Raw genomic sequence first — 13,592 nt, 5'->3', positions numbered from 1 at the left:
TCAAGAAGGATTTTCTAGACAAGTAAAAAAACATTTCATGTTTTCAGAAAAAACAAGTCAAAATTAAGTCAGTTTTTGCTTAGAACGAGCAAAATAATCTGCCAATGGGGTAAGAAAAAAAATCTTATTTCAAACAGAAAACAAGATTATTTTTCTTACCCCACTGGCAGATTGTTTTGCTTGTTTCAAGCAAAAATGCACTTAATTTTGACTTTCTTTTCTGAAAACAAGATAATTTTTACTCGTCTAGAAAATCCTTCTTGATTTAAGAGTTTGTAGATATTTTGGCTGGAAACAAGACAAAAAATCTAAGCTAGAAAAGCATTTTTTGCATTGTTAGCCCAGCACAGACGCTTCTGACGTTGTTTTTGGTTCAGGAGTGGCTTGACGCATGGACTTCTCCAGCTGTAGCCGCTGTCATGCAGACGTCTGTATGCGGTGGTTCTCGATGCACTCACACCAGCCTTAGTCCACTCCTTATGAAGCTCCCCCAGATTTCTGAACCGCCCTTGCTTGACAATCCTCTCAAGGCTATGGTCATCCCTGTCACTTGTGCACCTTTTCCGGCCACATTTTTCCCTTCCTCTTAACACTCTGTTAATATGCTTTAATACTGCGCTCTGTGAGCATCTAGCTTCTTTTGCAATTGCCTTTTGAGACTTTTCCTCCTTATGGAGGGTGTCAATGATGGTCTTCTGCACAACCGTCAAGTCAGCAGTCTTCCCCATGATTCTGAAGCCTAATAAGCCAGACTGAGACAATTTAAAGGCTGAGGAAACCTTTGCAGGTGTTTTGCATCAATTAGCTGACTAGATTGGGACACAGGGAGCCTACAATGTTGAACTTTGTCATAATATTCTAATTTTGTAAAATACTGGATTTGTTTTTTTTTAAATCTTTAATCTATAATCATTAAAATTGAAACAAATAAAGGCTTGAAATATTTCACTTTGTGTGTAGTGAACTAATATAACATACAAGTTTCACTTTTTGATACAAATTATTGAAATCGATATTCAAATATGAGGCTACATTAGCAGAAGATGACACACCAACACCTTCAGGCAAATTTTGTAAGGCGCTATCGAACACACAAAAGAATATGTGAATTGAGCTTTAAAGGGCTGCATAATCAGACTTGCTCTTGGATTGCGTTTCATGTCAAGTACAGCACATTTGTAAGCATTCTGATATAAATCATGATTTTTTTCCCCCAAAGCAACACTCTTTTTATCCACTTTCCAAGACTGACAGCTGCCCTGAGGATAAAACCATCTGTAAAACGATCTGAGAAATATGTAGACATTAACAGAACAGAAAAACACAATTTAAAGCTTTAACCTGTTTAACACGCCAGGCTCTGAAAGACTTGCAGATGATAATCACAGTGAGTTATGAGAAGCCTGCGTCGCTTGGCCGTATTAACATAAAAGCATGCAAAATATGTTCCATTTCAAAGTAACATTTGTACATCAACAGGACTCAAACCTCTTTGAAATAGTCCTGAATGCTTCACTTCATGTGTGAGGGTTGAGGCTTCATTCAGAGCTGTACCTTGTCTCAGCTGTGTTATGGTTTCACATTGTGATGGACTGTGTTTAGAGTGCAGCCCAGTAAAAAAAACATAATGTTTTGAAGACTTTAAGATAGTATCTTTTTGTCGGCATCTTTAAAGTCACAACCATGTGTGGAAAAAATGAAAAACATACCATACCTTTTTTTCACACAAATAGAACTTAAACCTGCATAAGGTGTTACACATAAGGAAATTAACAGTATTTTTGAAAATATGTTTAATGTATGCTCACATCAGATTCCACTCACAGAATAATGTGTATTTTCAGATGTAGTAGCATGTTGAGATCACATGACTAGCCAAATACTACTTACTTCATCTGCATAGACTCTCTGTTATTGGACACAATGGCCTTGGTAACTGAAAACGTTTGTTTTTGTGTGACACTTGCAAAACTCTATGCACCTTTAAAACTAATAGATGTAAATATGTAATAGATGTAATAGATATAAAAATGACAATAATTGAATAAAGCTCAAGCCAAATTGGAATGGGTATTGAATTGGGAATGCAACATTGAGCGACCAATGGTTTCACATTAAGAAATAGAAATTGAATAGAATTGAAATAGCTTTTAATAGGCTGTTACTGATTGTGATGTTTTTTGTTGATATTTTTCAAATTAAGCTTGGTTGTGGATTTATATGTCAACGTTTCAGTTTCAAAAGTACTGTTAAAATAAATAAAAAAAAAAATAAGCAGAATTTTCATCATCCATTTTTGATTTCATTTCTATTAGTAATATGCAGTCTTCATTCACATGATCCTTCAGAAACCATTCTGATTTATTAACAATATGCTGATTTATTATTTTGGAAACAGTTTTTGCTGCTTGGAAACTGTGATACATTTTTCAGTATTCTTTGATGAACAAAAAGTTAAAAAGAACAACATTTATTTAAAATATAAATCTTTTATAACAATATAAGTCTTTACCACTTTTTATTAATGTATCAATTAATTTTTTCTTCGAAAAAAATCTTTAAAAAAGAAAAAAATGTAAAAATTTACATTTAAATTATATTTAAATAAAAGTATCACATGTGCACATATTAAGCAAACTTCTTAATTGAACAGTGGTGTATGTATATATATATGTGTGTGTGTGTGTGTGTGTGTGTGTGTGTGTTGGTATACACACACACACACACACACACACACACACACACACACACACACACACACACACACACACACACACACACACACACACACACACACACACAAACACTAACACACTAATATTAAGTATTTTGTCATATAGAAACGATAATCAACAGTTTATTTCATTAGGATATTAATGAAAAGATCATGTTTCATGAAGATATTTTGTACATTTCCTACTGTAAATCTATCAAAACTTAAATTTTGATTAGTAATATGCATAGCTAAGTACTTGATTTGGACAACTTTAAAGATGATTTTCTTAATATTTAGATTTTTTTGCACCCTCATATTTTCAAATAGTTCATCTCTTCAGATGATGTATCAATCTCAATTTAAAAAAATTGACCCTTATGACTGGTTTTGTGGATCAGGGTCAAATATTACTAGTATTTGTTAGGTAAGTACACTGTAAGTACATGTACTGTAAAAAAAAAAAGAAGTGCAATCAGAATTTTTATAGAGACTGTGAGAAAACCACTGACTCAATTCGCACTGGATTAAAATCCCAAAGTTCAAATTCCTCTAATGTCCCCCTGGTAAACTAGTCCCATCCGAATAGGGCCTAATTAGGCTTCTCCTAAACAATTAGTGTTATTCCAGCTATCAGCAGCTGCGATCTGGGGATTACCTCAATCAGACTGATGCAATTATGCTCCACAAACAATACAGACTCACAGGTTATAGTAAGAGCAACGAGTTGAACAGGATGTGTCCTCTCTTTCTCTCTGCGCCGGGAGTGTGTTGCCACAGCTGGCTCGGGGAGGTCTGTAGGGAGCGATAAGACTCGTCAGTGATAAAACTCACTTGCAATCTTAATCTTGAGTATGATGTCATCTCAACAAGGGTTTAGAGAGCTGGAGAGATTGGCTGGATTTTAGGATGTTTGTCTTTTATTCAATAATATACGTCAGTCTCTCCCTAAAAAGGTCAAACAGATGTAGTGAATGAAGGTTGTACCTGTGTATGTGTGTACAGTCGGTGTCTCTCCAGCTGTACAGGAAGTGGTGGTTCTCAGGTTGTCAATTCCACGAGTGTGAGTCTCCCACGTCACATTCCACTCATCCACACAGCTGTGTTTGAGAAAAACAATCTTGAACGGAAAAGACAAACAAACTAATGAAGAGACAATAGTCCACCCCCACAATACCGCTTATACAGTACACACACACACACACACACACACACACACATGTTGGGTTTACATGTTTTATGGGGACATTCCATAGGCGTGATGGTTTTTATACTGTACAAACCGTACTTTCTATCGCCCTACACCTACCCTACACCTAAACCTAGCCCTCACAGGAGACTGTGCACACTTTTACTTCATCAAAAAAACTCATTGTGCATGATATATAAGCCTGTTTCCTCATGGGGACCTGAGAAATGTCCCCACAAGGTCAAAATCTACTGGTATTCCTATCCTTGTGGGGACATTTGGTCCCCACAAAGTGATGAATACCAGGTACACACACACACACACACACACACACACACACACACACACACACACACACACACACACACACACACACACACACACACACACACACACACACACACACACACACACACACACTCTTTTGACCTTGTGTGTGGACAATTTAGTAAATCCCCAGGTCCATTGATTTCATTAGGCTTTAGGTACTGAACAGACATGAAAACTCATTACTGATTTGTGTATTTCAGCTGTTAGTCAGGGCTTGGCATTGTAAGAACATTGTCAGTGTGTGAAAGTATGTTGCCCAAGTATACAATTTATTTGTCATTAAGACTAATTACACATGTGGGTTAACTGTTAACAGACAAAAAAGAGCTTTTTGTTTGAGAATGCCATTTTTATGACTCTTTTTAAGCATAAATGGGCTGGATAACAATACGATTTTATTGTTCTGCGTTCGCAATGCAGGATGTGACAGCTAGGAATTTGAATATGAAGTGAATGTGAGACTATTATATTCATTTCTTTGGATTAGCTTTGTTATGGATGAGCGAGTCAATTGTTTATGGAGAGTTCCAGAAAAATTAGACATGCATAGACTGTAATTTGTGTGAAAAGAAAAGGCTTTTTACTGGCTGAAGCTATGGTGATGTGTGCGTGCTCCAAAGCGAGCAAGTTTTTCTTCCGATGTTTATTTGTGTGCTCGTGCATTCACGTCTGTGATGGTTTTGGGTTGTTAGCTTGTGAATAGATTGTGGAGGAAGGAAAGTTGATTTCCTTGTCCTGTGTGGATCCAGAGAAACAGGATGTTTGTATGATGTCCACAAGAATGCTTAGTGATATGATAAAAGGTGACACTCTTCTTCTGAGTGTCTATATGAGTCTACAATCTACTGTATCTAGCCAGGATGCCCTGCAGGATGTTTTTTTATAAGTGCGTATTTTCTTTATCTCGTTTGAAGAATATAATTTATGGTATGCACGTACGTCATGGAGGTTTACTGACTACTGGAATACTGTTGGCCCACCAGAATGCATACATATTAAAATGGTAGAAATAACATGCAACCTAGCAACTGCAAAGAAAAACGTCCATAATTTAATGTTTAACTAAAAATACTGGCTTCTGTGCTTTTATTCAAATCTATCTATTTTTTTCCCCTCTATCATTCATTTATGCAAATATTCCTTAAACTTCATACTGAAATGTGTGTAACCTCTTTGAGTTTCCAGTGCTGAACCATTGGCTTTTTTTTAAAGGATTAGTTCACCCCCATGTCATCCAAGATGTTCATGTCTTTCTTCAGAGGAAAAGAAATTACGGTTTCTGAGGAAAACATTCCAGGATTTTTCTCCATCTTGTGGACTTTAATGGGGATCAACGGGTTGAAGGTTTAAATTGCAGTTTCAGTGCAGCTTTAAAGGTCTCTACATGATTCCAGTTGAGGAATAAGGGTCTTATCTAGTGGAACAAACTGTCATTTTATAAAAAAATAAAAAATTATATACTTTTTAAACACACATGCTCATCTTGCACTAGCTGGACTTTACACTTTACGTAATCACGTTGCAAAGGTCACAGGACTACAGAATCAGTGCAAAATGTGCAAAGAAAATCAAACGGCCTTAACAAAGAATAAAACAAAGATGTTGGATGACTTTGAAGTTGAAGGAGAAAATGATAATGCATTTCTATTTTTTAGAACATGATCGATCGTTTCACTAGATAAGGCAATTTCTTCCTCGTCTGGGATCGTGTAGAGCCCTTTGCAATTTGGACTTTCAACCTATTGATCCCCATTGAAGTCCACTATATGGAGAAACATCCTGGAATGTTTTCCTCAAAAACCTTAGTTTCTGTTCGACTGAGGAAAGACATGAACATCTAGGAAGACATGGGGGTGAATAAATTATTCTAGAAGTGAACTAATCCTTTAATTAAACATCCATTGGTCAGTCAGTCAATTGACCGAAATATTAAGCAAAAATGATGCACTACTGGCAGCAATTGATTATATTTCATTTTTTAGTTTTAACAAGGACCAATGCAACGAACAGCAACCTTGGTGTTTGAGGTGGGGCTATCTTTTTATTCAACCAATGGCAGACAAGGTCATATTCTTTAAAGCAGTTTTTCTGTAGGTCATTGTTTTAATCGGCTTGCTTACAATACAAATTGGTTTATTTATTAAAAAAAAGGCTAAATAGTTTAAAAAATTTCAATGTAATTGCTATCAACTACAATGTAGACAAATATGCAAAAACTAAAATCAATGCCTGTTGACACAACTTTCACATATACAAATGTGGCCCTGGATAACAAAACCAGTCATAAGGGTCAATTATTTTTTTAAATTTAGATTTATACATAATCTGAACAATATTTGGCTGAGATGCAACTATTTGAAAATCTGGAATCTGATGGTATTGAGAAAATAGCCTTTAAAGCTGTCCAAATTAAGTACTTAGCAATGCATAATACTAATCATAAATTAAATTTTAATATATTTACAGTAGGAAATTTACTAAATTTCTTCATGGAACATGATCTCTACTTCATATCCTAATGATTTTTGGCATAAAAGAAAAAAATTATCATTTTGACCCATACAATGTATTTTTGGCTATTGCTACAAACATACCTGTGCTGCTTAAGACTGGTTTTGTGGTTCAGGGTCACAAATATTTTTATGCAAATGCCCAAAAGATGCCTATTTTAAATAGATCTCTTTCAGCACAGGTTGAGTTTCCAGATAAAGTGGCAAATCACGCTCTTTAGATCATCTTAACTTACCTTCTTCATTATTTAATGGTGCGGTAACACCTGTTTCCCAACAAACCCTATTTAGTAGAACCTGTGTGCGTCATCCCTTGATCTGTTGGGTCAAGAAGTGCAAAAAAAGGTCAAACTTTAGCCAACATCTTCTGTGGGCTATTTCAAATAATCTGCCCCTTTCCCAAGAACCGCCCATGCCTAAAGCTTGTCTATACAGAAACACATTTTCTTGGTGAGTTGTTTATTACTCAACATTGATTACTCAAAAGATGAGCAGAATTCATGGCTCATTTAACCTGTCCTATAGGATCTTAACTTGTGAATAAATTACCTTGAAGGAGATGGGGCTGGATTTGATGAAGCGTGGCAGCACTTGTACACACTTTGTGTGCCTGAAAGCTTCCCAAGTGGCCTCTGGAGTTCCAGAGAGCATTCCTGACTGAATCCTGTTTTAATAAAAAGGCCTCTCAGCGTTCAGAAAATAACTTCCTTTTTACCCACAACTTATTATCGGAAATATCATGAAGGTGGATGCCCTAAGCAGAAAACTAATAAAGAGAGAGATCCCATTGATTCAACTAAAAGAAAAGAAAATATTTTTAAAGTTCATCTAAGGGGGAACTCTTAAAAGACACAGAAAGAACTTCTGATGTGTATAATTAACTAGAACACACATTCAAGGACTCACTTTGCAAAGAAAATGGAAAATGGTATTTGAGTAAACAAACGCAAGTTCATGGGGTTTCTTTATAATGAGAGTGGGAAAAACTCAATGTGAGTGAGCAAGACACTGTGGCAAACTTATTGTTCAGTTGAATCTATGTTAACGGCGAAACAATTGTCATTTTGGAGCCTAGAAAAAGACAAAGACGGGAAATATAAACAGTTTGAATTTGAAAAGTTTTTCATTTGAGAAACTACGAATTATTCTGTAGCTCAGCTTGTTTTTCTTCTTTTGTTTGCCTAGACATACTATTTGTCTGGAGCAATTATTTATTTTAAAGAGGTCATGTTATAAAGAATCATATTTCCTTCCTTTTGAATTCTTGATGTACTTTGAAAACATACTATAACTTCTCAACTAGAATATGATCAGAACAATTTAATAAAACTGGTGAAAAAAAGGTGATTGATATTTTTTTTCTCCACTGGTTCCTCATTTAAATGTCATCTTACACAGTTTTTGGAACATATTTCAGCCTCAGTTGTTTTATGAATCTTTCACAGTGTGACACACTTGTCATTGATGTATAGGCAGTTAAAAGTAGCCTGTGCATTTTAGTTTTTTCAGCTTAAAACGTGTAGGTAATGACATTTTAATGGTTTGAATGTCTAGTAAATAATGATAAATAATGCATAACATGTTGGAGCAAGTTTATAACAGTATAAAGTGTATTTACTGTGATGTTTTTTTATATAATAACTTGATAAGACTCTTGAGAGAGGTATATTTAAACCTGTACCTCTATCAACATAGTACGATTTTTATAACAAAAATAACATTTTCAAAACATAACTCTATGTCTGAAATCTAAAGAGCAAATACGTTACACATTACTAGGGTCCTATGAAATTTAATTTATTTTTTTCCCAATTTATTTATTTATTTATTTATTATTTTTTATTTATTTATTCCATTTCTTTTCCTTTTTAGCATTTCTAGACACATAAAAGCCCCTATGAATTAGTTTTTTCCCCCTCAAATTCACCTTTATTTTTACCAAATTCTGTGCTTTTCATTCATTTTCTGGATTCCATTTTTAATTTTCATTAAATTTAATAATCAAAAGCATCTGTAAATAATAATATATATTTAAAAAATATATATATTTTTATATGTAAAAAAAAAAAAAATATATATATATATATATATATATATATATACTTTTAGAAATAAAGGTATGAAAGCTGTCACTTGGGCAATTCCTTTTCAGAAGGTACATTATTGTACCTAAAGGGTTTATATTGGTACCTTAAAGGCACATATTAGTACCTAAAGTGTACATATTACTACCTAAAAGGTACAAAAGTGTACCTCTTGAAAAGGTACAGCCCCAGTGACAGCTTTTGTACCATTATTTCTTAACAAATTATTATTATTTAATTTATTTATTATTTTATTTTATTTTATTTTTCCAGAAATACTGTTGTGTATTTACATTTTTATAAATTCTGGTAAAAAAAAAAAAAAAACAACAACAAAAAAAAAAAAAAAACTTAGTAGTAGTAGTAGTACTGTCATTACATTAAGTAAAATATTTCTGTCACAGTTTCTTCAAGTTAAACCAAACTTTTATTTTGACTGGTTGCTGTGAAGACCTTTACGTTTCTCTTTGTAAATGATATGACAGTAGTTTTGTTTTTTCTCACAAGAAATGGTAAAATGCTCATAAAGTGACTCTCAGAGCAGTTCTAGAGATGTTTATGTGTTCATGTGTTCATATATTGAGCGACAGAGACTGAAAACACTTCAGTATGTCTGTAGTAAACAAATCTGTGCGTCTGCGCCATTCATTCAAATGCAGAACATGCAGGATTCACATTTAAATGGTATTTTGTAGCCTAATATTCACAGACATTAATCCATATGGATTTTGTTTTAAGTGTACTAACCTACTTTTGATTTATTCATTCAAAACTGGGCAAATTCCATGACATTCCGCGTAATGCAGTAAATTCAATTTTATGAGTGGATTCCGGGATTCTGTCTCGGAAATCATAGGGCCCTACATTACAAACAGAGAAAGAATGACAAACTTTCTTATAAATTCTGTTATCTCTAGGATAGCATTTTAATGCTTAACAGATCTGGTGAAACTTCTCCAGTAAAATTATATTGCCAAGTTCTGAAAGATCAGCCTGAAGAAACGAACGGAGCTTTCAGTTAACAAAGGATAAGCCAGCCTGTAATATTACATGACATCTTCACAAGCACAGAAAATGAAGCACAAACACAGCCTATGGAAAACTCTGTTTTTCCTGAGCTTATGCTGTGTATTCCCCATTGAAAAACAATGAAGTTGTGAAGAACCATACAGGTATTCCAACACTTACCCTTTCAGTTCAGACCTATGCATTTGCAGAGATCTTATAATAGTAGCCTGTCTTCGAGCTATGTGATATCTTGTGTAAACCTGCAGGCAATTGATCTTAATTCAGCTTTTAAACAGCAAGAATGTGGCACCTGTGTGGGTTTAACAAGGTGTTTAGGACTCTCTTTAGGATTTTGAGGACATTCCTCCAGCCGGTTCCTGTCAGCACGGTGATAATTTTTCACTGGCATGCGACAAAAGCTGTACGTCTTCATGCATGAATACTGTCTGACGTGCTCGGAGAGTCTGCTTTGTTGTCAAACTTGATTAAGATGTGTAGTGACACATAACGCTTTTAGTGCTCCGTGCTGTTTTTGACCTGCATGATGGAGGACTTTGGGTATATCCTTACCGTGCCTTTATCCTGACGCCATCTGGGTGCCCAGATGGGAGAAAAATGTTTGTGTTCATCAGATCATCTTTAGACATTCATGCATCACCTACATAATGAGCAAGACAAATGTTGTGCAAGAATAATTTGTTATACATGATGTTTGTTAATGGGTGCTGAACGGATAGATTGATTTCTATGTATTTATTGATCCCCGAGGGGAATTTTTGGCATGTGATAATTATACACCAACGGCCTGGAAGGAACAGAGAGGTTGTTGTAATATTCCTATCATGCAGGTGAGGTGAGCATGATTATAAATAATGCTGACAGCCTCTTGTCTTTTGCTAAATGCAGTTTCTCAGTGTTGTTGACTGAGACACAGAATATTTAACTAGTGTAGTCTTGTACAAGTGACGCAAGTGTCAGCGGCTGGTCAAACACAAGACAGCAGAACAAAGGAAATGGAAGAGAACAACAAAAATGAAACCTGATATGGTGTCCTTTGTGACCCCTCACACCTCCCGCTGCATATTTAATGAGCAGAGAGCTGATAGTCCCACACCCGGAATGTTCCGGGACCCAGTGTTTGTCTGCTACGCTAAGATTCCAGTGCACTGAGCTTCCAGCCTTTTGTTTTGAATGGTGAAATATTCATGCAGGAGAGTAAAGGAGTGATTAGACGCTGTATGAGCACATAAAGTGGGGTCTTGAGGCTAAGCCGTTTTTGTGTATCTGGCTTATTCCCACAGAAAGCCGTTTGATGGTGTAGTGTGTTGTATGCGGTGCTCTGAAACAGTATCCTTTTGTAACCGTGGGTCCAGTGCAACATTACAACACTAACGTTCAGAATCTGCCTGAGCTCTTGTGTAAAGCTTTTTGTGCACTACAGTAGGCATTCTACAACAAAATACGATTGAGAAATATATAAGTGTTATCAATCACCCCCTGACTTCCAAATTATGGAAAAACTACATTGGAAATCAATGGTTACCAGCAACTGTTTGGTTAGCAACATTCTTTGAAATATCTTCTTTTTACTGAAGAAAAAAAATCATACAGGTATGGAAAGAAATTTTTACTTTAAAGGGTTAGTTCACCTAAAAAGGAAAAATCTGACGTTAATTACTCACGCTTATGTTGGTCCAAACCTGTAAGACCTTAGTTCATCTTCAGATTTCATTAAAAATATTTAATGAGGTATTTTATTTCAACCGTGGAACGACATAAGGGTGAGTTATTAATGACTGAAATTGATAGTATTCTATCCACGGTTGAAATAAAATACCTTCTGATGTCCGATCATGTTTATTTTGTGCTATAACTAGTAGAAAAGAGGAGATGATTGGTTTACGTGCTATAGCGATCAATCACAACACATTAAAGAGCCACAAAATAATATTTATTGTTTGAAAGCCATACATGAATGTGTATTAATTTAAAGGGTTAGTTCACCCAAAAATTATAATTCTGTCATTAATTACTCACCCTTATATCATTCCAAACCTGATGAAGATGAACAAAGGTCTTACAGGATTTGGAACGCCATGAGGGCGAGTTATTATTTACAGAAATTGTGTGTATTGATGTGTTTCTGCTGGGGCTGAATATAGTTTTTTTCGATAAAACGATAATGACAATTCGATAAGCACTCGATAATGTTTACGCACTATGCGTAACGCTGTGCAGGCATTTTGCAGCCTGCAATTCCGGATGGCGCACGCAGTATTTAGTTTACAGCCACAGGGCTCTACAGTGCAACCATTTCACACGCATTTGCGACTAAAAATTAGTACTTGCGACTGTAAAAAAAATATTTAGGAGCAGCATGTGCGACTGTCCCCTTCAGCATATTTGTGTTTGTGCTCAGCGGAGCTTCAAAGGTTTCTACATGTTTTTGCAACGTTGAGTAATGTATCACAGACATATCTCACCAATCCTTTAATAAATAAAGTGTAGAGAAAGTGTAAATAAGAGACTGATTGTGCAGTGTAGAGAGCGTCGTTGTTTATAATGGAGCTTTGTGATATCGCGAACTAAGATGAGTGACAGCTTTTAATAATTTTTAAGGGAGTTTGTAAATGACATTGATCTAATACAGCAGTTAAATAAACAGTAAGTTATTATTAAGTGACTTACATTGACTGACTACAACACTATTGCCTGATTTAGCTCTATTTCGTCGTCAAAAGTAGTCTGAAATCACAACTGCGCGCATCTCCATTCAAACACAGCGGTGTTTCGTTTATGAATGAAATGTGCGTTTTCAAACGAATCTAGATTCAATTTCCCATTCATAAAGACAGACACTTGCTTTATTCCCGAATGAACCATCCATTCGAACGAATCAAAAGAATGATGTGATTCAGTGATTAAATCCGTGTCTTGGCGACACCTGCTGGCAGATCTGTTTAGTTATTTAAATCTTTAATATTTCTGTATTCAAAATTGTATATTTTAATAAACATTTAATAAACATTTTATATTTTAATAAACATCAATCTCAACATGAATCTATGATTTTGATTGCACTCAAGGAGAGGTGTGTGGAAGCTTTCCAAACAGTTTGAAATTCGGGGTTTTCACTTCAAAAATATATGAGTAACTCAATTTTGACAAAAATGTCAGATAGAACCTTATAATTCTAAGGTATGTTCTTAGTTTAGTTAGTCAGAGGGTTAACTTGCCCTGAATTGTTAGAAATTCTAAGCAAGCAGCTTCTTAGAAGAGGAATAAGAGATTGTGTGTGTGTGTGTGTGTGTGTGTGTGTGGATGGATGTGTATCCTTACCTCTGTATTACCAAACCACTGTGGTGGTGTTCGAGGAAGTTAACTGTATCAGAGATAAACCCAGCACACATTTCCCCACTCCACCTCATCTATCTCTCCATCCTCTTCACCTCTCTCCTGTGGTTTCTCTGCCAAGTATATATGTGTGTATGTTATTGCTTAAGGTTGGTTGTCTGTGTGTGTCTGTGTGTGTGTGTGTGTGTGTGTGTGTGTGTGTGTGTGTGTGTGTGTGTATGTTATTGCTTAAGGTTGGTTGTGTGTGTGTGTGGGGGGGTGGGGGTGGGGGGGGTTGTTCCTGGATGGGCTTAATGGTGGCTCTTGTGGTAAATATGCCCTTCAGTATATATACACACACATCCAACACACACACTTCCTCAGCAGCTGGGACAAAACAGGAAGTGCTGTTTACCCTGCCATGG

This window comes from Garra rufa, chromosome 13, assembly GCF_049309525.1.
Source record: "Garra rufa chromosome 13, GarRuf1.0, whole genome shotgun sequence".
In the NCBI taxonomy this organism is placed as follows: Eukaryota; Metazoa; Chordata; class Actinopteri; order Cypriniformes; family Cyprinidae; genus Garra; species Garra rufa.
This window is presented reverse-complemented; position numbering follows the sequence as displayed.